The 25,681-nt window shown below is 43.3% G+C and overlaps 1 protein-coding gene across 3 annotated transcripts in view; it reads right to left on the reverse strand.

Moving 5' to 3' along the window:
* Positions 1–25,681, reverse strand: part of LOC140728963 (long-chain-fatty-acid--CoA ligase 1-like) — a 199,243-nt gene that overhangs the window by 161,435 nt on the left and 12,127 nt on the right. Inside the window, exon 1 of one of the 3 annotated variants that reach the window (XM_073048131.1) lies at positions 5,339–5,360. The exons of the other annotated variants lie outside the window; for them this stretch is intronic. The gene's annotated coding sequence lies outside the window, so the exon portion shown is untranslated. Of the gene's footprint in view, positions 1–5,338; positions 5,361–25,681 lie in introns of those variants that run through there. 3 annotated transcript variants of the gene reach the window in all.

Genomic DNA, 25,681 nt, shown 5'->3' on the forward strand with positions numbered 1-25,681 from the left:
ATACTTTTGGAGTATTTGTGGGTATTTATTTCAACTGCAATTTAATGAAGAGCTGTTGCGATTTTTAATTTTTATACTGTTTTTGTGCTTTTGGTGTGTTTTGGGGGAAATTTCAATGGTTCCATTTAATACCAGAGAATACCTGCCTTAAAGTTCTGGTTCTTCACTGTTTTATTTGACTTCAAATATCTTTAATAAATTGATCTTTAATCTCTTGTCCTCTGAAGCACAAATGCTCTGTTTTACCCTCTAGCTAAAGAAATTTCTCTGTTCTAAAGGGACATGCTAATATTCTCCTCCTAAGTCCAAAAATGCTTATGGGAAGAAAGCAGGAGAACAGGGTTGAGAGGGAAGTAAATCAGCCACGATCGAATAATAGAGCAGACTTGATGGACTGGATGGCCTAATTCTACCGTTATGTCTCCTGGTATTATTCAGTAAAACAGTATAGTGCAACATACATTTTAAAAAAAAAATCACTAAGCATCTACCATCAACAGATCACTTGCAATACCAGAGGAAACAACACACTAGACCATTGTAATACCACATTCCTATTCCACATCCTCACTTTGGGAACTCTGATCAGCAGGCTGTACTTCTACTCCCCAAGTATAGGCAGAGACTGAAGACTGCAGTACCAGTAGTGAGGACCAAGAAGGTATGGACAAGGGAAGCACAGAAGTGCTTACAGGACTGCTTTGAATCGGTGGACCAGACTGTATTCAGGGATTCATCTTCGAATCTGGATGAGTATGCTGCAGTTGTTACCGACATCATTAAAACCTGTGTGGATGAGTGTGTGCCTACAAAGACTTGCTGTACATTCCCAAACCAAAACTCACGGATGAACTAGGAGGTACATCGTCTGCTGAAGCCTGGATTTATGGCTATCAAGTCTGGTGACCCAGGTCTGTACCAGAAAACCAGATATGACTTGCAGAGAGCTATTTCAAGGGGGAAAGAGACAATTTCAAGCAAGATTGGAGGCAACATCAGATGCACAACAACTCTGGCAGGGTTTGCAAGACATTACTTCCTACAAAGCCAAACCCAACAGCATGAATGGCTGCAATGCTTCACTACCAGATGAACTCAACTTCTTCCATGCTCGCTTTGAATGGAAGAATGAACTATAGCTGTGAAGCTCCCTGCTGCACCCAGTGACCCTGTGATCTCTGTCTCACAGGCCAATGTCTTTAAAGAAGGTGAACCCTCGCAAGGTGGAAAGCCCTGACAGAGTACCTGGTAATGCTCTGAAAACTTGTGGCAACCAAGTGGTGAGAGTATTCAAGGACATTTTCAACCTCACACTACTACAGGTGATAATTCCCATTTTCTTCAAAAAGGGAACAATTATACCAGTGCCTAAGAAAAAGTGTGATCTGCCTTAATGACTATCACCCAGTGGCACCCACATCTACTGTGATAAAATGCTTTGAGAGGTTGGGCACGACTAGACTGAACTCCTGCCTCAGCAAGGACCTCGACTCACTGCAATTTGCCTATTGCCACAATAGCTGAGTGGCAGACACAATCTCAATGGCTCTTCACACGGCCTTAGATCACCTGGACAATACAAACACCTATGTCAGGATACTGTTCATCGACTATATCTTTGCAAATAACACCATATTCCCACAATCCTGATTGATATATTACAGAACCTGGGCCTCTGTACCTACCTCTGCAACTGGATCCTCGACTTCCTAACAGGAACACCACAATGTGTGCGGATTGGTGATAATATCTCCTCCATCAATCAACACTGGTGCACCTCAGGGGTCTGTGCTTAGCCTACTGCTCTACTCTCTCTACACCCATGACTGTGTAGTTAGGCATAGCTCAAATACCATCTATAAATTTGCCTATGATACAACCATTGTTGGTAGATGAGAGAGTGTTGTTATGCCCGCAGCCCCCTCCTTTGTGAGAATCGCAAGATCACTATTGGGTTGAGTCAGGGGACCCAGGAAATGAGAGAGAGACGTGCAGAATGCTTCGTTCCCCGGCGATGTAAAGTCACGAGACATGGCCATTGTCTCTTGGAGACACATTTGTGGATTGAGATCCTATGCTACGTGAGAGCCCTCGGGCAAAGTGGGCTGGGTGAAGGGGAGAGATTGCATCATCTCTCAACCTGATTGACATCTACGACCCTGCATGTCAGGATAAAAGAGGGGCTGTAGGAACGGCCCCTTTAGATGCACCAGAAGAAACGCTAGCGATCCCGTAATAGCGGGAAGCCATTTGAAGGAAACCACGTGCGTTCAGTTCCATTGCCTGGAATGGTGGCGGGTACCACGGACAATGGCTTTGAACTAACAACGGGGAACCAACTCCCACGACTCAACGGATTGGCCTCATAAAAGACCCGGGCAAGTTTAAAACAGTCTCTCTTAAACCCAAAGAGCTGCAGCTTGAATGACAGTGACTTTTATTTTTCCATCGGACAATACAGTATCCCCTAGACAACGATAGAGCTATTTCTTATTGATTATTATTATTATACCCGCGCTTTTAGATTGAGTATTGACGACGTATATTATCTGAATGTTTGTACTAATCTTATCTTTGTGCCCCTTTATCAATAAAGACTTTTAAAAATAGTACCATCAGACTTCAACGGACCGCTCTATCTTTGCTGGTAAGTGACCCAGTTACGGGGTACGTAACAGTGTACAGGAATGAGATATGCCAACTAGTGCAGTGGTAAGGCAGCAACAACCCTGCACTCAACACCAGCATGACAAAAGAGCTAATTGTGGACTTCAGGAAGGGCAAGACAAAGGAACACATACCAATCCTCACAGGGATCAGAAGTGGAGACAGTATGCAGCTTCAAGTTCCTGGGTGTCAAGATCTCCAAGGACCTAACCTGGTCCCAACATATTGATGCAGCTATAAAGGTAGCAAGACAGTAACTATACTTCATTAGGAGTTTGAAGAGATTTGGTATGTCAACAAACACACTCAAAAATTTCTACAGATGTACCATGAAGAGTTTTCTGACAGGCCAATTCACTGTCTGGTACGGGAAGGCTACTGCACAGGACCGAAAGAAGCTGTAGAGGGTTGTGAATTTAGTCAGCTCTGTCTTGGGTACTGGCCTACAAAGTACCCAGGACATTTTCAAGGAGTGGTGTCTCAGAAAGGCAGCGCCCATTATTAATGACCTTCAGCACCCAGGGCATGCCCCTTTCTCATTATTACCATCGGGTAGGAGGTACGAAAGCCTGACGGCACACACTCAGCAATTCAGGAGCAGCATCTTCCCCTGTACCATCCGTATCCTAAATGGTCACTGAACCCGTGAACACCACCTCACTTTTACAATATATATTAATTTCTGATTTTGCACGATTTTTAATCTATTCAAAATAATTACACTGTAATTGATTTACTTCTATATCATGTATTGCATTGAACGGCTGCTGCCAAGTTAACAAATTTCACGACGCGTGCCAGTGATAATAAAACTGATTCTGATTCTAAAGAATGGTGCAATAAAATGCCGGTAAAATTGGTTGAAGGATCATTCACAGAATTGGGAAAGGGCCAAGCGATCTGGGAAGAATCCTGCTGGTGCTCATTTGCAATTAGTGAAATGCATGTATTCATCAACAGGTTGAAAGTGTAATTACTTTGATATTTCTCTTCCATATAAATGCTCTAGATAGTTTAAAGATGCACTGAGGCGAATGACTGCCTACATAACTACCCTTTTGAGCTTTTGTCTATGTACAATCATGTTCGAGGTGCTCAAGACAGCCCTTCAGCATTTTTTTATGAACGAAAGAATGCTGAGACAACCAACTTCTCCAAGGCAACCAAGTTTATTATTTACACTGCAGGAATTTAAATGGACAGCAACATAAAAATGCAATCCCATTACTTGCTGCTCAATGTCTCATGATATTCAAGCTATGAAAGGGTACTTTCATTGTGGCCTGTGGAAGGCTGATGCATCTCCATGCACTCAACAGCATATGGCTATGTCATCTGCCCACAAGCAACTCTTTCCTTGGGTTTAATTTATAATACAAACTGAGAGATAAATGCTATAACATCTGCAGCCAGCATTGCAAAGTGAAACGCTCACACCTTTAGGGAGGTTAACACATTTTTGCTCAATGATTTCATTATCCTCAGAGAATCGAGTAGATATTGTGTGTATCTAAGGGTGCTGTTACAGCTGCCAAATCCCACAGACACCACTGTTTTCAGTTCATGACTTCTATTTCCTGGTTCCTGCACAACAGAAGTCTGCACACAGACTAGCAAGATGCTCAGAAATATTCTCCGGTTACAGCTCAAGCTTTGTGTCAGGTTTATTGGTTTAACCAATTCTGTGGAGGTGGTACAGAAATCCATTAGCCATGTAACGCACAGCTGGCCACAATGGAAGTCTACGAGTTTGGTTTAACCTCAGCCATTAAGCTTGTACTGTCCAAGCTCTGAAGTGACAAGATGCAAGTAAGGAAACAAATGCTTATGTGATCCCGACATGTTGCAGTACAATGGGCCATCAGCTTTAGCACTGCACTCCCACCTTCTCCCATGTACTCCCCTTTCAGGGCGTAGAAATGCTGCAGTGTCCCACTTTCTGGCAAGGCCTCAGGGTACCTAGCTTTCCCATCCAGGACAACCGCCGGGCACAAAAGCCAGATATTCCACCCAGAGAAAATGACCTGGAAGTTTAGATTTTGGCTGCTCATTACATGATATGCTGGTATCTGAGCTTGCGCTGTGCACAGTGACAGACAGTGCACAAGGAGAAAGCAGGGGTTTCCAGGAGGATGGAAAGGATGAGGACTGTTTGGATGCAGAACCTCAGTCACATCAGGTGGGTGCTCCACCTACACCGCTGCAATGTTCTCCTCTTCCTCCTGAAACGGAGGAATACAACTCCCTACATCCTCCTGGGCTGCTCCTTTCAGTAAGAACAGTCTGAAAGAGAAACACATACATGTTTAGACAGTATTAAAAAAATGAGCAAACATATTAGAAAAGAATAAAGAAAGAATGAATGGGATACAGAAGAATGAATGGTCTTTCAGCAATTCCGGAAGCTTGTTTGGAAAGACAGCCTTGGTGACTTTTGGTCTGCCCAAAAATGTAAATGTTAATATGAGCTTGTCTGGACAATTGTTTGCACAAGTGAATGTTTATCCTTTGGCATTGCCACACAATGTATTTATAGCCATGTGCGTAAATGCGATATCATGAACAGTTGGACTTTAGTAAACCTATCAGATTTTATGTTGTTATTGACTGTGTTCGAGTTGAAATTACAAAGTAATAACCTTTTTCTGAGCAACTGCACACAAGGTCTTACCTTGACATTATACCAAAGTCACAAAACAGCCAGCAAAGTTCCAGGAATTAAGAGTGCGCATTGGAAGTTGTTGCGCCACCAAATCCAAGGCCATTCCAGAAAAATCCATGACAGGCTACTTGTCTCCATTACTTACACAATGAGGACTTTAAAAAAAAACTGCCTCCCATCTGGACTTCCATCACTCTTTCCAGGACATGTCCCTTGGAGTAGTAACTGGCAACACACGTACTTGCTCCAGATGGGAAAGCGTTAATGGCCTCTTTAAAGACTCAGAGAGAGCTCAAGTTCAATGTTGGGAGAATTGTTCCGTTGCATTGTGCTATTTGCCGTACAAGTGCTATGAGAAAACAGGTTCACGGGTTTGGTAAGCAAGACAGAAGACACTGATTATAATCAATTATTTACAAACAGTAAAACATTCGACCAAATATCCAAGTCCCGCCAGGTTACACAACTACAAAACTAAACATTCAACAAACAGATACTTAGCCAAGAGTGCGTATAGACCCTCCTGAATCTGGGGCACATTTTCCCCAATGGCTCTTCAACACTGGTCCCGACCTCAGTGCGAAGTGGGCTCTGGAGATTAAAGAAAAAAAGCCGAGCCTCCCACACATGTTGTTCTTATACAGGTGGCCCCCGTTTTTCGAACGTTCGCTTTACGGCAACTTGCTGTTACAAAAGAACTACATTATTACCTGTTTTCACTAATCAAAGAGGATTTTCGCTTTTACGAGAAAAAGACGCCCGCTTTATACGTTGTGTTTACCCCGAGGAAGACTACAATGTGAAGACTACCGTGAAGCCTTGTGCAGGTAGTTATGTGGGCATGCGTGTATGTGTAGGCGTGTATGTGCCAATTTTTATTCTCCAAATCCATTTTGGCTCGCTGTCTTCCCGATTTTGATAAGTGAAACTACACCGTACATACAATATTTCTACTTTATATAGGCTGTATATTTATCATATCATTCCTGCTTTTACTATATGTTAGTGTTATTTTAGATTTTGTGTGTTACTTGGTATGATTTGGTAGGTTATTTTTTGGGTCTGGGAACACTCAAAAATTTTTCCCATACAAATTAATGGTAGTCGTTTCTTCGCTTTACGACATTTCGGCTTACAAACGGTTTCACAGGAACGCTCTACCTTCAGATAGTGGGGGAAACAAGTACCCCTGAAGTGCACAAAATCGGACATCAGTGCTGTGGCACACAAGGCAACCAGTAGAAAAGAGCTGTTGCATCTTCAAATAACTGGCACGGTCAAAGCCGCTTTCAACCAACAAGTAAGCTAACCCCCCACATGACAACAAGGTAGCATTTGTGATTTCAAACATAACACCGAGTCTTAAATGCCAAGTACTGATAATACAATATATACAGTACGCCTGCAACTGTCAGAAGTAGAACACATTACATGGTTTTAACACTGATATCCAATACTTAAGCCAGAGTCTCACTTGAAGTTAATTCTACAATGTCACAGGCTTTAACTCAGGCCTGTTGTTTTTAAAATCTAAAGCAAAAGCTATGGGGGTAGAAATTCATACTTTGTCATTTCTACTAAAGGACACCTACACAATAGTAGCTGCTATATTATTTTCAGAATAACTGCACTGAGAGTTAGTTCAGATAAATCACATAACCCCTGGCAGATCTTCTGGATACCAAGCAAACTTGTTTGCATTCGTGTTCATGCTTCAGGAATCAAGGTAACATTTTGGTTGCTGCAGTAGTTGGGAACAAATGCACTGAAGATAAAGGTACTGGGTTGTGTGCTCAAGCCAAGAGACATTGGCGTTTATCAAAGTTGCCAATGAAGATATCCTTGTAAACTCCAATTTAGGCAATGACATCATCCAATGGATACCACAGCCAAAGGTCTTTGCAGAACATCACCTGTTGCTTATGACAAGAGAATGCTCCAAATATTCTGCCAGGAGAATGGCTCTGCTTAACTTGGTGTCCCCAATTTTCTCTTTGTCTATTTCTTATAATCATGGCTCATATGAGAGGGCATAATTTTAAGGTGGCTGTCCGAGGCAAAGTGCTTTTTTTTTTATTACAGAGAGTATTGAGTTTACGGAACAGTGCCAAGGGTGATGGTACACAGATTTAGTAGGGTCATTTAAAAGACTCTCAGATAGGCACACAGATGATTAAAAAAATGGAGGGCTGTGGAAGGGTAGAGTTAGGTTGATCTTAGAGTAAGTTAAAAGGTTGGCACAACATCATGGGCCAAATGGCCTGTATCATGCTTTAATGATCTGTGTTCTGCATCTTTTCCGACCCTGGTACTTGTCACCAAAAACGATCAATTTGCCTATTACACTAAGATCTGCAGCGATTCAGCAGAATTACAACACCACTACCTCACCTCTCCCATGTCCCACCCAAACAATGCCAGGCACAGCCATCACCCCACCCTGGCCCTCTGTTCAGAGAAGTTCGAGACTGTCTGGCCTGGGTCACAGACCGAGCAGCTGCAGCTGGAACGTGGAAGGTGGAGGGGTGGTGTACAGCATCAGGGGACTGGAAAAAATGAAGGATATGCTGCGAGAAATGTAGTCACTGAAGAATAAATTTAATCCCCCACACAATTTTCAATAACAATGAACAACTTATCATTTCCATGACTGCCGATCCTAATAGACCCTCTAGAATATATAACCACCTCCAGAGCACTTCAAATGATCACACTGATTCAAATTCTTTCATGCAGTGGCTTGCAGACAAAAGTAACTGCAGTCATTCTCACAAACCCACCTACACAATACTGCACATGCATGGCATTTCTTCACCACAGACCCACCCAACTGCTCAGTTTCCAGTCGCATTTCTCAATCTCCATTTTTTTTCCTGCAAAAGGTATCAACATACATTACCTTTGGTTCACATATTAACACTCTTTGCCGGAGTCAGAAGGAGGTCGATCATGCTACATGTGATCTCAATTGACATATTAGAACATAACTAGAGAAGTGTTTTAGTCTGAGATGAAGTCAGTCAAGTCCCTTCTAGGTGGTGAGATGCAAAAACACACAGATATTGAAGAAAGAATAGCAGGAAGGGTTATCCTGATGTTGGAATGGACGTACTTATTGTCAAGCTCAGCTTTTGAAACACAGCAGGTGATACTTGTAAAGATCAAAGTATTGTTTTTGAGTTAAACCTCCAACCAATAGTTCTTTTGTTTAGCTTCTTGTCATAAACGGGAGCCAGTATTCAGTTCTTAATGTAACTGGCACACAGTAATCTGAAGTTAAAAGGACAGCTTTGCATACAAATACTGCCTATAGAGCAGACTTACAGGCCTACAGCACCTAGATATATTGCTCAAGAGATGCAACATAAGACAACAGGTTATTTTATCTCGCTTGTTTCAAACCACAACACCGGCTAAGTTGTTTAGTTCAAAGAAGCTTGCATGTCAGCTTGACATGATCACTTAGCAACCAGTGGAAACATGATCTCTGCATTTTCCCTGAATTATTGTACAGTATGTTTCAATGAGATATTTCTCAGCCTATGCTTTAAGAAGTCTGTTTAATACTGTACTCCTTGGGTAACAACTACCCTTATTCCCCTTACACCCCCCATCTTAGGGATCAGGCTGGCAAATCTTTCCTGCACTCTGTCTAGCCCTGCCAATTTAGGTAACAGCACACCAACACAGCATTCCAGATGCGACCTCACTAGGAACGTTCATAATTACAATGAGATGCTTTTATATTTTCAACCACTTGTAATAAAAGTCAATGCAGTTCTTTCCCAGGTTACAACAAGGTCAACCCTAACCCTTAACCTAACATCCAAGGGCCCACGGACCCCAACTAACCCAGACTGCACCCCCACAAATGAGCTGACTTGTGTGAAGAGGAGAGAGATCCAATAAAGACAAGAATTGGCCCTGGTTAACAAATGTGTAGGCCAGATCAAAGTGGCAGGGTTGCTTGACATTGAACCTTGAGTAATGAGATCAAGCACAAGAGCGATGATTCTCCCACAGCTCGTATAATCACAACCTAACCAAACAGTGACGCGCTTTTCATTTTCCCAGTCCACGAAACACCAATAAAAAAGCCAAGGTATCAAGGTGGCGGAAAGGAACAAGAAAATTAAGACCAAGCTGGGACCACAGAAAACAAGTCACCACTAAATTCCAAGTGTCAGGGTGGAGTGATACTGAGTCTCCAGGAAACCCTGTTACTTTTACCCTTGGGATCCCTACGCACCTAGGTACAAAACAAAGATCAGTGCATGTTTAAATAGCTAAGTTACATCTTACTTTGAGATTAAGCCTAATAACTAGGCCTAATAACGAGACCATTCTACTCCCCAAATGGTCAAAATAACATCAAAGAACAAGGTCTAAAATACACACCCCCTGAAATGGCAAGGCTTTCATTATCTTGGTCCATGCGATAAACACAAGCTGGGCCCGATCAATCCTGGATGGGTCACCTAGTGATTAAAGCCCCAAAGACCCCAGGTTAGATTACTGATTATGTGTCAAAGTGCACATCCGATTAATTAAGCCAAGTGGTGTCAGACCAGGTTAGTGAAAGGCAAAGGACAGATTAAAAGTGGCTTCACAACACTATGCGCCATAGCCCCAATTAACTCCTGATACTAAACTCCACAACTGTCACCCCAGCCCCACAAGTACATCCCCCAATCCTACCCTTAACCCTAATCTTAATGTCCAAGGGCCCAGACACCCCAACTAACCCAGACCCACCCGACTCACCCTAGCAACACCCCTACAAACAAGCTGACTTGGGTAAGGAGGAGGAAGATCCAGTAAAGCTAAGTGTCGGACCTGGTTAATGAAGGCATGGGCCAGACCAAAGCAGCAGGGTTGACTCTGAATGTTGAGTGATGAGATCAAGAAGCACAAGAGGGATCATTTTCCCACAGCCCGCATAATCACAACCTAAACCATTCCTGAGAACTGTTTGTAAACCCAAGCAGTTTGTATTTCAGAAGTGAACAGTTCATCCAGCCTCCCAATCTGAGTGAAGCTGTCCAGCACTCCCAGCTCTGCAGAAGGTGCCTGCATCCCTACAGCAGCTGGCTAATCTTTCCAATCGGACTGCCAAATGCTTGTTCTCTAGTCCAGGTTACCCATAACTTGGGAAGGACGTGTATATCATTTCTACCCCTAATTGCTAGCTGTGCCTATAAGTTTCTTCCAATGATTCATGTACAAAAACAGACACAAGAGACTGTAGATGCCAGAATCCGAGGCAACAAACAAATGTACTGGAGGGACTCAGCAGGTCAGGCAGCATTTGTGAAGGGAAATTTTTGATGTTTCGAATTGAAAACCTTCATCTGAACAAGGTCAACTTGGTTCCTCTGAACATCAACACCAATCTTTAAACAGTTCAAAAGCCTACTGCTTTGCTACTTTTTCCTAATCTCATACTCTTCCAAATTATTACGTACTCTACAACCATTAGGCTCCTGAACTATGTGGATAACTTCATTCACTAATACTCACTTTCAAGGACTATTTACAACTCATGTTCTCAGTATTACTTTTATTTGAACAGTTTGTCTTCTTTTGCACACTGATTGTTTATCAGTCTTTGTCATTTGTGTATAGTTTTATTTTGTAAAACTCTATTGCATCTCTTTCTCCTGAAATGCCTGCAAGAAAATATAAACCCCAGGGTAGTGTATTGTAACATATATTTAATTTGATAACAAATTTACTTTGAATTTTTCTCTACAGTCTATCTCCCAATCCTAACCAATACTGTTAACCAGTCCCACTGTTACACCTCTGCACAATCCAGCTTTCTACCACATAGACACTCAAGACATATTAGACTCTACTTCCTCATCCAAATCATTGACAGAACAGCTTCCTCACATGTATATAGTGTAGGGACTTAGGAGTCCTCGTGCAATTAACCAGAAGGTTAATTCACAGGTTGAGTCTGTGGTAAAGGCGGCAAATGCAATGTTGGCATTTAATACAAGGGGAATAGAATATAAAAGCAAAGAGATAATGCTGAAACTTTATAAGACACGAGTCAGGCTGCACTTGAAGTATCGCCAACAATTTTGGGTCCCTTATCTCAGAAAGGATGTATTATCACTGGAGAGGGTCCAGAGGAGGTTCATGAGGATGATTCCAGGAATGAAGGGGTTAACATATGAGGAGCATATGTTCAAATGTTGAAAGGACTAGCTAGGGTGGACGTGAAGAGGATGTTTCCTCCAGTGAGGGTATCCAGAACTAGAGGGCACAGCATCAAAACTAAGGGATGACCTTTTAGAACAGAAGTAAGGAAGATTTTTTATATATATATATATATATATAAGCCAGGGGTGAATCTGTGGAATGCTCTGCCAGACTGTAATGAGGGTAAGTCCATGGGTATATAAAGCAGAAATTGATAGATTCCTGATTGGTCAGGGCATCTGGTGAGAGAGCAGGTGTATGGGGTTGAATGGGATCCGGGATCAGCCACGATGAAAAGAGAGAGCGCATTTAATGGGCTGAATGGCCTAATTCTGTCCCTATGTCTTATAAGACATAGGAGCAGAATTAGGCCATTTAGCCCATTGAGTCTGCTCAGGCATTCCATTATGGCGATCCCGGATCCCACTCAGCCCCATACACCTGCCTTCTCGCCATATCCTTTGTTGCCCTGAACAATCAGGAAATGATTAATTTCCGTCTTAAATACTGAACTTGCACAGACTTGGCAGTCTGTAGCAGAGTATTTTACAAATTTACTACTCTCTGGCTAAAAAAAATTCCTCCATACCTCTGTTCTAAAGGGTCACCCCTCAAGTTTGAGGCTGTGCCCTCTAGTTCTGGATACCCCATCCATAGGAAACATCCTCTCCACATCCACCCTATCTAGTCCTTTCAATATTCAGTAAGTTTCAATGTGATCCCCCCACTCCCGCATTCTTCTAAATTCCAATGAGTACATTCAGTACATTCTAAATTCCTATGGTCTTATAGGAACTCAATGTGCAAACTAACTGCCAAGCTACAAACAGGAACATGCCTCAAAAATATTGCACTGGCTAGGAGGCAAATAGGGTCATCCAAAGGTCACAAGAGGCATGACTTTTCTTTTTCCCAGCCATTTTTAAAAACAGTAAACCCATAAGTGTAAGAAAGTCTTCATCTCCTCCAAACAAAGAAGCTTAAATCACTTTTTCTTTTAAGAAAACACTTTTATTAGCTACCCAGTAAACCCACGTTTTTCTGTTGGTTCTCCATCAGTATTGACAATGATGATCAGGAACCTGTGCAGGAGAGTATTTAAAGTGGAGAAGCTGTTGCTCTGGGGCAGTTCCATTCTCGCGACCTCAGAATCCCTATTCCAGTGGTACAAGAGATCATCACAACTGGAGACCTCGTCGTTAGCAGTGGATGGCCATGAAGACTTCTGTGCTCGCCATTCCCTACGCTCTCCACACAGCACTGCAGAACCACCTTCCTGGCTGCTGGATCTCACCGGTGACCTCCGTCCAGCCCACCGGAACTGACTTGGTAACCTAGGATAGGGACACCCCTATCTCACCAACATTTGAGACAAACTGGCTACCCACACCTGGTTTAGCCCGTGTGGCTGCTGTCGCATGCAAACAGCTTCTTGGAGCCACAGGTGAGAGCAGAGTGTTAAGTGAGGACCAAATGAGCGTAAGCTGTCTCAAGAGGGACACACAACCCTTTCAAACCCACAAATTCCTGAGTGTGGGATTTAAACAATGCATACTTCTGACAGCAATGGAATGGAGGATAACAAATAGCAAACATGTCAATTCAGCTCATAGAACTGAGGTGGGTGGTGACAGAGATAGGGTCAATTGGCAGTTCTTGTTGAATTCAGATACAGAAGTTTAATCTTTTCTTTACCACTCGTGTGAGATTCAACATTGTTAAGAATGAGAATGTTCTTGGAACCTTTCCCCCGTCCCTTACTAATTAAGTAACTATCAACCTCCACTTTAAATATATCCAATGACTTGGCCTCCTTAGTCATCTATGGCAATGAATTCCAGACTCACCACCCTCTAGCTAAAGAAATTTCTCTCTGTTCTAAAGGGACATGCTAATATTCTCCTCCCAAATCCAAAAATGCTTATGGGAAGAAAGCAGGAGAACAGGGTTGAGAGGGAAAGTAAATCAGCCACGATCAAATAATAGAGCAGACTTGATGGACTGGATGGCCTAATTCTACTGTTATGTCTCCTGGTATTATTCAGTAAAACAGTATAGTGCAACATACATTTAAAAAAAAATCACTAAGCCTCTACCATCAACAGATCATTTGCAATACCAGAGGAAACAACACACTAGACCATTGTAACACCACATTCCTATTCCACATCCTCACTTTGGGAACTCTGATCAGCAGGCTGTACTTCTACTCCCCAAGTATAGGCAGAGACTGAAGACTGCAGTACCAGTAGTGAGGACCAAGAAGGTATGGACAAGGGAAGCACAGAAGTGCTTACAGGACTGCTTTGAATCGGTGGACCGGACTGTATTCAGGGATTCATCTTCGAATCTGGATGAGTATGCTGCAGTTGTTACCGACATCATTAAAACCGGTGTGGATGAGTGTGTGCCTACAAAGACTTGCTGTACATTCCCAAACCAAAAGTCACGGATGGACTAGGAGGTACATCGTCTGCTGAAGCCTGGATTTATGGCTATCAAGTCTGGTGACCCAGGTCTGTACCAGAAAACCAGATATGACTTGCAGAGAGCTATTTCAAGGGGGAAAGAGACAATTTCAAGCAAGATTGGAGGCAACATCAGATGCACAACAACTCTGGCAGGGTTTGCAAGACATTACTTCCTACAAAGCCAAACCCAACAGCATGAATGGCTGCAATGCTTCACTACCAGATGAACTCAACTTCTTCCATGCTCGCTTTGAATGGAAGAATGAACTATAGCTGTGAAGCTCCCTGCTGCACCCAGTGACCCTGTGATCTCTGTCTCACAGGCCAATGTCTTTAAAGAAGGTGAACCCTCGCAAGCCCTGACAGAGTACCTGGTAAAGCTCTGAAATCTTGTGGCAACCAAGTGGTGAGAGTATTCAAGGACATTTTCAACCTCACACTACTACAGGTGATAATTCCCATTTTCTTCAAAAAGGTAACAATTATACCAGTGCCTAAGAAAAATAGTGTGATCTGCCTTAATGACTATCACCCAGTGGCACCCACATCTACAGTGATAAAATGCTTTGAGAGGTTGGGCACGACTAGACTGAACTCCTGCCTCAGCAAGGACCTCGACTCACTGCAATTTGCCTATTGCCACAATAGCTGAATGGCAGACACAATCTCAATGGCTCTTCACACGGCCTTAGATCCCCTGGACAATACAAACACCTATGTCAGGATACTGTTCATCGACTATATCTTTGCATTTAACACCATATTCCCACAATCCTGATTGATATATTACAGAACCTGGGCCTCTGTACCTCCCTCTGCAGCTGGATCCTCGACTTCCTAACACCACAATGTGTTTGGATTGGTGATAATATCTCCTCCATCAATCAACACTGGTGCACCTCAGGGGTCTGTGCTTAGCCTACTGCTCTACTCTCTCTACACCCATGACTGTGTGGCTAGGCATAGCTCAAATACCATCTATAAATTTGCCTATGATACAACCATTGTTGGTAGACGAGAGAGTGTACAGGAATGAGATATGCCAACTAGTGCAGTGGTAAGGCAGCAACAACCCTGCACTCAACACCAGCATGACAAAAGAGCTAATTGTGGACTTCAGGAAGGGCAAGACAAAGGAACACATACCAATCCTCACAGGGATCAGAAGTGGAGACAGTATGCAGCTTCAAGTTCCTGGGTGTCAAGATCTCCAAGGACCTAACCTGGTCCCAACATATTGATGCAGCTATAAAGGCAGCAAGACAGTAACTGTACTTCATTAGGAGTTTGAAGAGATTTGGTATGTCAACAAACACACTCAAAAATTTCTACAGATGTACCATGAAGAGTTTTCTGACAGGCCAATTCACTGTCTGGTACGGGAAGGCTACTGCACAGGACCGAAAGAAGCTGTAGAGGGTTGTGAATTTAGTCAGCTCCGTCTTGGGTACTGGCCTACAAAGTACCCAGGACATTTTCAAGGAGTGGTGTCTCAGAAAGGCAGCGCCCATTATTAATGACCTTCAGCACCCAGGGCGTGCCCCTTTCTCATTATTACCATCAGGCAGGAGGTACGAAAGCCTGACAGCACACACTCAGCAATTCAGGAGCAGCATCTTCCCCTGTACCATCCATATCCTAAATGGTCATTGAACCCGTGAACACCACCTCACTTTTACAATATATATTAATTTCTGATTTTGCACGATTTTTATTCTATTCAAAATAATTACACTGTAATTGATTTACTTCTATATCATGTATTGCATTGAACTGCTGCTGCTAAGTTAACAAATTTCACGACGCGTGCCAGTGATAATAAAACTGATTCTGATTCTAAAGAATGGTGCAATAAAATGCCGGTAAAATTGGTTGAAGGATCATTCACAGAATTGGGAAAGGGCCAAGCGATCCGGGAAGAATCCTGCTGGTGCTCATTTGCAATTAGTGAAATGCATGTATTCATCAACAGGTTGAAAGTGTAATTACTTTGATATTTCTCTTCCATATAAATGCTCTAGATAGTTTAAAGATGCACTGAGGCGAATGACTGCCTACATAACTACCCTTTTGAGCTTTTGTCTATGTACAATCATGTTCGAGGTGCTCAAGACAGCCCTTCAGCATTTTTTTATGAACGAAAGAATGCTGAGACAACCAACTTCTCCAAGGCAACCAAGTTTATTATTTACACTGCAGGAATTTAAATGGACAGCAACATAAAAATGCAATCCCATTACTTGCTGCTCAATGTCTCATGATATTCAAGCTATGAAAGGGTGCTTTCATTGTGGCCTGTGGAAGGCTGATGCATCTCCATGCATTCAACAGCATATGGCTATGTCACCTGCCCACAAGCAACTCTTTCCTTGGGTTTAATTTATAATACAAACAAATCCCGCCACAGCTGGAGGACTGAGTGCCGGTGTTCGGTGAAACGGTCTCCCAGTCTGCGGCGGGTCTCCCCAATGTATAAATGGCCACATCAGGAGCACCGGATACAGTACATCGCCCCAGTTGACTCGCAGGTGAAGTGGTGCCTCACCTGAAAGGACTGTCTGGGGCCTGGGATGGTGGTGAGGGAAGAAGTGTGGGGGCAAGTGTAGCACTTCTTCCGTTTGCAGGGATGAGTGCCCAGAGGGAGGTCAGTGGGGAGGGATGGGGGAGATGAATGGACAAGGAGTCGCGTAGGGAGCGATCCCTGCGGAAAGCCGAGAGTGGGGGGGGAGGGGAAGAAGTGGCTGGTGGTGGGATCACATAGGAGGTGGTGGAAGTTACAGAGGATTATACGTTGGAACTCGTAGGAGGTGGCGGAAGTTACGGAGGATTATACGTTGGATAAGTGGCGGGCTCTCCCTGTGGCCACACACTTCAATTCCACAGACCACTCCCACTCCAACATGTCTGTCCACGGCCTCCTCTACCGTCAAGATGAGGCCGCGCACAGGTCAATGGAGCAATACCTTATCTCCCGCCTGGGTAGCTTCCTACCTGCCGGCATGAACATCCAACTCACAGACCTCCGTTGATACCCCTGCCCCCCCCAACCCCATCCTTATCTATTATTTCAGTCTTGTTCTCTTTCTCTCTTTTTCCCCTCTCAATATATCTCCCTCCAGCCCTACCTTTCTTTCTCTTTTATTTCCTATAATTCTCCACCTTCCCCCAGCCCATTTCCCTCCAACCTATCACTTCCTAGCTCTCTACTTTATCCCTCCCCCCACTTCTTATCCCCCACTTGACCATCCCATGTTACTTCACTCCTGATGAAGGGTTTCGGCCCGAAACGTCGTCACGACCTCCTCCCATAGATGCTGTCTGGCCTGCTGAGTTCTGCCAGCATTTTGTGGTTTTTATTTATTTCCAGCATCTGCAGATTCACTCGTGTTGCCTTGGTGACTTTTGGTCTGCCCAAAAATGTAAATGTTAATATGAGCTTGTCTGGACAATTGTTTGCACAAGTGAATGTTTATCCTTTGGCATTGCCACACAATGTATTTATAGCCATGTGCGTAAATGCGATATCATGAACAGTTGGACTTTAGTAAACCTATCAGATTTTATGTTGTTATTGACTGTGTTCGAGTTGAAATTACAAAGTAATAACCTTTTTCTGAGCAACTGCACACATGGTCTTACCTTGACATTATACCAAAGTCACAAAACAGCCAGCAAAGTTCCAGGAATTAAGTGTGCGCATTGGAAGTTGTTGCGCCACCAAATCCAAGGCCATTCCAGAAAAATCCATGACAGGCTACTTGCCTCCATTACTTACACAATGAGGACTTTAAAAAAAAACTGCCTCCCATCTGGACTTCCATCACTCTTTCCAGGACATGTCCCTTGGAGTAGTAACTGGCAACACACGTACTTGCTCCAGATGGGAAAGCGTTAATGGCCTCTTTAAAGACTCAGAGAGAGCTCAAGTTCAATGTTGGGAGAATTGTTCCGTTGCATTGTGCTATTTGCTGTACAAGTGCTATGAGAAAACAGGTTCACGGGTTTGGTAAGCGAGACAGAAGACACTGATTATAATCAATTATTTACAAACAGTAAAACATTCGACCAAATATCCAAGTCCCGCCAGGTTACACAACTACAAAACTAAACATTCAACAAACAGATACTTAGCCAAGAGTGCGTATAGACCCTCCTGAATCTGGGGCACATTTTCCCCAATGGCTCTTCAACACTGGTCCCGACCTCAGTGCGAAGTGGGCTCTGGAGATTAAAGAAAAAAAGCCGAGCCTCCCACACATGTTGTTCTTATACAGGTGGCCCCCGTTTTTCGAACATTCGCTTTACGGCAACTTGCTGTTACAAAAGACCTACATTATTACCTGTTTTCACTCATCAAAGAGGATTTTCGCTTTTACGAGAAAAAGACGCCCGCTTTGTACGTTGTGTGTGCATGCGTGTATGTGCCAATTTTTATTCTCCAAATCCATTTTGGCTCGCTGTCTTCCCGATTTTGATAAGTGAAACTACACCGTACATACAATATTTCTACTTTATATAGGCTGTATATTTATCATATCATTCCTGCTTTTACTATATGTTAGTGTTATTTTAGGTTTTCTGTGTTACTTGGTATGATTTGGTAGGTTATTTTTTGGGTCTGGGAACACTCAAAAATTTTTCCCATACAAGTTAATGGTAATTGCTTCTTCGCTTTATGACATTTCAGTTTACAAACTGTTTCACAGGAACGCTCTACCTTCGGATAGTGGGGGAAACAAGTACCCCTGAAGTGCACAAAATCGGACATCAGTGCTGTGGCACACAAGGCAACCAGTAGGAAAGAGCTGTTGCATCTTCAAATAACTGGCACGGTCAAATTTGTATCACTCTCCTGTGCAAAGCACCATCTAACTTCTAAAATAAAATTTCTATGAGCAAAAGACATGCATTTATGACAAGTATAAATATTTAAATAGTACTCCAAAAAAAAAGCCTCCTCTGCTCTCCCCAATGGCTGCTGTAATGCACATCTCCTTTCTAAAATTCAGTTATCACTTTTTTCTTCCCCAGCTCCTCTGAAGTTGTACATTCAGAGCCAAGTTACCGTAAATTACAGCCAGTTTTGTAATAACGGTGCCAGTGAAGACGGGCCATTTCTACTACATTGAAGGCTTGTCATATCAAGAGCATTTGATAGGCCTGTATTCACTTGAATTCAGAAGAATGAGGGGTGACCTCATTGAAACCTAAATGGTGAGAGGCCTTGATAGAGTGGATGCAGAGAGGATGTTTACTATGGTGGGAGAGTCCAAGACCAGAGGACACAGCCTCAGAATAGAGCGATGTCCTTTTGGAATGACAATGACGAGGAATTTCTTCAGCCAAAGAGTGGTGAATCTGTGAAATTCTTTGCCACAGGCATCTGTGGAGGCCAAGACTTAATGTCTATTTAAAGCAGAGATGATAGATTCTTGACTGTGCAGGGAATAAAGGGATATGGGAAGAAGGCAGGAGGTGAAGCTGAGAGGAAAATTGGATCAGCCATAATGAAATGGCGCAGTAAACTCGATGGGCCAAATGCTAAAACCACAACATGTTGGTCTCCAACATTTTATGGTTTTACATCTATAGCGTAGAACTGGACTGCTTGGGCGGGTGTGAAACAAAGCATATTCATTTGCTGAGAAGTAAGACACAGAACTTATTTTCAGCAGTGTACTCAATAGAAATAATATTAAGATTTAATATTAGATAAAGTAAAAGATCAAACAGGACAGGGAAATTTGATTTGGACTGTTTGCTCATTGTGGGGTGTGAATCCTAATAATAGACTGCTGGGTTCTTTTGGTATACTCAATGCGACTATAAATAGCTATAGAAGGTTATTTTAAGGGATATTACAAATTAACTTTTCCTGTTTCTGGCATTAATTTACATGTGCAGTTCTGGTTGTCCCATTCCACAAACGATGTGGATGTCTTAGAAAGAGCGCAGGAGAGATTTACTAATATGCTGCCTAGATTAGAGGGCTCAAGCTAGGAGGAGACTGGATAAACTTGGGTTGTTTGTAGGGAGTACAGGCAGAGCCCTGATTGATGTTTATGAGAAGCACAAGTATGGTAGACAGACATTCGTTCACCACACTCCTGCCCCCGGGTGTCAACTGTCAAGTACTAGAGGACTGTCATTTAAGGTCAGGGGAAGGATGGAGGAGTTTAAAAAAAATAAAAGAGTGGTAGGTACCTAGAAAGGGCAGCTGGAAGTAGAGTTACTAAATGGTGGAAACAAGCACACTGGCACCATTTAGTAGACAGTAAGATAGAGATGTGGATATGCAGATGTATGGAGGAATATGGATCATATACAGGAATAAATAGTTTGCTTCAACATCATGTTTACCGCAGACTTCACAGGCCAAAGGGCCTGTTCCTGCACTGAGCTGCTCTGTGCGATATTATAATGTGTCCCACGTGCATTGTATAACATTAAGAACAGGAGGGAACAAAATGCTACCCAAGCCACACACACACACACACACACACACACACACACACACACACACACACACACACACACACACACACACACACACACACACACACACACACACACACACACACACACACACACACACACACACACACACACACACACACACACACACACACACACACACACACACACACACACACACACACACACACACACACACACACACACCTCATTTCTGCTTTGTTGTCTTGCTATTAATTCAATGACAAAAATTATAACTAAACTTTGAAGCAATGAAAATTTAGTTATTGTACATATTAAGGAGTCAACATAAGATTACAGTAAAAATATCTGTACAAGTGTGGCCATGCAGATTTATTCACTTACATGTTAAAACACTCCCAACTTGCATTCCCAATCCACCATCTGTAAAATTTAAGATCATTCAAATGTTCACCACTTCTCATGTCTTAACTCATACCATCCCAGTTCAGCCATAACCACTGCATTCATCAGCATATAAAATCAAGCACCATTTAACAACCTCGACCTTCCTTGACTCTTAACCATTCCTGCACCCGGTTTACACTCCACTTCAGCACCCTTGAGCTCTGTGGATTTTAATCAAACAACTATCAGGAGTAAATGAAAATTCAAAAACAAAAAAAAATTGTAGACACTATAAATCTGAAATAAAAGTAGACAACGCTGGGGGGGAAAAAAAATCTGTAGGTTGGACAGCACTTATGAAAAGAGAAACAGTTGAAGTTTCACATCTGAGACCACGCCCCCCCCCCCCCCCCCCCATTACAGCCGAAAGAGAACACAAGTGAGTCTAAGCAGGAGGGACAATAGGGCAATTTCACTTTATTCAAACTACTGCCCTATCAGAGAAAGTAATGTTAACATTAAGGGGCCGATATTGCAAAGGACAGAGAAAGGGGAGAGTTCATGGTGCTCATTTTCCATCCTCAAACTTCTAGATTTAATGGGTCATTTTTATCAATTCCACTGGCTCCAACAAAATTCTATCACCAAAGAGTCCCCTCCACTTCCAGCTTTTCAAAGGGAGTATTCCCTTCGGAACTCTACTCACTCTTTCCATGCCATCCATCATTCTGTCATATGGTAATTCCCCACAGAAGATCCAATACTCATCCTCTCAGCTCTTCCCTCCCTCCCTCCCTATCATCCAGAACAGCCTTCCCATGTCTTTCTGCTCTATTCAAGGATCACAATGTGGCTTGCTGCTGAATTTCCATTTGGCTGCCACTTTAATTCCCCATTCCACTTGCACGCTGTACTCAAGCCTATGGCTTCTTACACTTACAACAAGGCCCAGCACAGCTGGAGGAAGAACAGCTCATCTTTCATTTGGACATGTCACACTCAGCAGAATGGTAGCAAATTCTCCAGCTTCAGATAACCCGCTCTCCTTTCTGCTTGTATGAGGACAGGTCATTCATTCCTGGCATCCATCCCTTCTCTATTTGTTCCAGCTGGCCTTATGGGAATAACCAGAAAAACAGATGACATGGAGAAAGAAGATTAACTTCAATAATGGCTACGGTATTTTACCCTGTCAGGTGACTTCTCTATGCTCCAGCCATTGCTCATTCCTTCTCTACTACAAAAATTAAATTGTCTTCTTTTCACGAACAGTCTCAGACCGAAAATATTAAGTGTTTTAGTTTCCATTCATACTGCCTGACCTGTTGAGTTTATCCTGCACTATTTCAGCCATTGCTTTAACCCACTAAGGCTCAAAGCTCCGGGATTCCCCTCCCAGGACACTAAATCTAGCTCAAAGGCAATCCTAAACAGCAGCGACTTTAGCACCTCTTTTTGCAGCTCAGTGTCAAGCTTTGTTCAATGATGTTATTTGCCAAAGTACAGCCAGCTTTATAGCTAAGCAGATCATTGTACTGTTCTGAGCACGACTGCTTAAAATGATGAAAGCTACTTGGAACATGGACAATGCAGCACAGGAACCAGCACTTCTGCCCAACAGTAGACAGAATCAGACCTCATCTACAATTCGTCCACTATCAACTCTGCCCTCCATCGCATCTCCCGTATTTCACGCACCTCTACCCTCACCCCATCCCCCTGCCAGCCCACCAGGGATAGAGTCCCCCTGGTCCTCACCTATCACCCTACAGATCCAACATATAATTCTCCATAACTTCCGCCACCTCCTACGTGATCCCACCACCAGACACATCTCCCCCCCCCCCCCACTCTCAGCTTTCCGCAGGGATCGCTCCCTACGCGACTCCCTTGTTCATTCATCCCCCCATCCCTCCCCACCGACCTCCCTCTGGGCACTCATCCCTGCAAACGGAAGAAGTGCTACACCTGCCCCCACACTTCTTCCCTCACCACCATCCCAGGCCCCAGACAGTCCTTTCAGGTGAGGCACCACTTCAACTGCAAGTAAACTGGAGTGATATACTGTATCCGGTGCTCCCGATGTGGCCATTTATACATTGGGGAGACCCACCGCAGACTGGGAGACCGTTTCACCGAACACCGGCACTCAGTCCTCCAGCAGTGGCAGGTTCTCCCTGTGGCCACACACTTCAATTCCACAGACCACTCCCACTCCGATATGTCTGTCCATGGCCTCCTCTACCGTCAAGATGAGGCCACACGTAGGTCGATGGAGCAACACCTTATCTCCTGCCTAGGTAGCCTCCTACCTGCCAGCATGAACATTCAACTCACAGACCTCCGTTGATACCCCTGCACCCCCTTACCCCATCCTGATCTATAATTTTAGTCTGGTTCTCTTTCTCTCTCTTTTCCCCCCTCACTATAATCTCCCCCCAGCCCTACCTTTCTTTCTCTTTTATTTCCCATAATTCTCCACCTTTCCCCAAGCCCATTTCCCTCCAGCCTATCACTTCCCAGCTCTCTACTTCATCCCTCCCCCCCAATTCTTAACCCCCCTCGACCATCCCATGTTACTTCACTCCTGATGAAGGGTTTCAGCCCAAAACATCGTCACTACCCTCCTCCCACAGATGCTGTCTGGCCTGCTGAGTTCTGCCAGTATTTTGTGTTTTCATCTACAATGAGTAATGTACCTAAAATAGAATAGCAAGGATGAACCAGTTGCAAGACAGGTTCCACAGTTTCTACCCAACCTGCACAGTATTGCCGAGTTCTATGGCATCTGCAGTATTTTACTTTTGGACAATACAAATGGCGCTGTTTTGAAGGAGCGGGTTCAGCAGCAGAGGGAACAGTGGCTGCTTAATCACAAATCCTTGAAAACATAACAGTGAGGTCACAGTGACGAAAACATATCCCAAATAATACAACTCTGAAAAAATTGCATCCAATTGTCTATAAAGCCTATTATTCAGCATCTGACTCACTCAGTACATAATGCAAGCAAAACGCAAGCATGGCATGCAATCAATTGAATTGAATTTATTTCTTACATCCTTCACATACCCGAGTAAAAATCTTTACATTATGTCTCCATCTAAATGTGCAATTTATAGTCATTTGTAATAAATAGTATGTACAACAGGACTGTGAATATAGCATAGAACTACAATGGTATCAGCGTGAATTAGGGTCTAACGGCAGGGTGGAAGAAGCTGTCCCAGAGCCTGCTGGTTCTGGCTCTAATACTGTGGTACCATTTCCCAGATGGCAGCAGCTGGAACAGTTTGTGGTTGGGGTGACTCGGGTCCCCAATGACCCTTTGAGCCCTTTTTACACACCTGTCTCTGTAAATGTCCTGAATAGTAGGAAGTCTGCATCTACAGATGCACTGGGCTGTCCGCACCACTCTCTGCAGAGTCCTGTGATTGAGGGAATTACAGTTCCAATACCAGGCAGTCAGGATGCTCTCAATTATGCCCTGTCGAAAGTCCTTAGGAACTGGGGACTCATGCTGAACTTCTTCAACCGTCTGAGGTGAAAGAGTCGCTGTTGTGCTTTTTTCACCACACAGCCGGTAAGTACAGACCACGTTAAGATCCTCGGTGATGTGTATGCCGAGGAACTTAAAGCTGTTCATCTTCTCAACCCCAGATCCACTGATGTCAATAGGGGTTAACCTGTCTCCGTTCCTCCAGCAGTCCACAACCAGCTCCTTTGATAGGGATCAGGAGTGTGGATGGGGACGGGAGTGCACCTGGGGCAGAGATTCAGAGTGTGGGCCTGGTGTGTGGCCAGAGCGAGCTTTGGAGTCCAGAACAAAGGTCAGAATAGTGGATAGATGTTTAAGATAAAGATATTAAAGATTAGCTTTGATGTACAAGTGACAAATAAAACATGCCATGAAGTGCAATATTTGCCTCAAATTAAAATCAGCGAGGGCAGTGCTGGGCAGCCCACAAGAGTCACCATGCATCCAGCAATACCGCATGCTCACAAGCCACTAACTCTAACCATACATCTTTGGAATGGTTGGGGGGGGGGAGGAAACCCAGGTACCCAGAAGACACCCATGCCATCACTGGGAGAACACACAAACTCCTTACAGGCAGTGGGAGGAATTGAAACCTAATCTTATAGCTGGTGCTGTAATGGCATAACGCTATTACACCACTGCAGTCTCTGTTTTGCATCCAGACTGCTTGAACATTATAATAGTAAAATTTTTTAAAACTGTGAAATAAAAATGTACTTGGGTTTTGAAGGTCTAGTATTGAAAAGTCCATGAAGTCTGTTCAGTCCAGCATTCCCAAAATGCCAAAGATATCCGGTTGTCAGTTTTACTCTTAATAGGCTTGTAAACAAGAAGTCTTTCAAAAAGAAACTACAAATCACTGCTGTATATAATTCTGGAACACGACATATTTTGAAAATGAGTCAAACCCTTAGAAAGTATGTAACTGTGGCTTACCAAGGATAGAACACTTTTATATTGATTGAATGCAGAAATTGGTATAAGAACAGAGAAGGCAACAGAGACAAAACAGAAGCATTCAAAATTGGAAGAATTTGTTTCCTCTGGCCAGTAGATCAGTTAGAGTTCATAGATGTGAATAATCAAAAACTACAAATAAAATGTCAAAACGTTGCTGGTTCAAAATTAATTAGATGTACTCAATATGAACTTATTTTCAGGGTTATTCTAAGAAGGCTAGGCTTTTTAAAGAATTGGTATAGGCAGGCAGAGCAGAAAGGCCTCTTTCCACACCACAAATTTCTAAAGTCCCAAAACTAATCCCATGATTTAATCACCAGTGGGATG

Source organism: Hemitrygon akajei, chromosome 6 (genome assembly GCF_048418815.1).
Source record: "Hemitrygon akajei chromosome 6, sHemAka1.3, whole genome shotgun sequence".
Lineage (NCBI taxonomy): Eukaryota > Metazoa > Chordata > Chondrichthyes > Myliobatiformes > Dasyatidae > Hemitrygon > Hemitrygon akajei.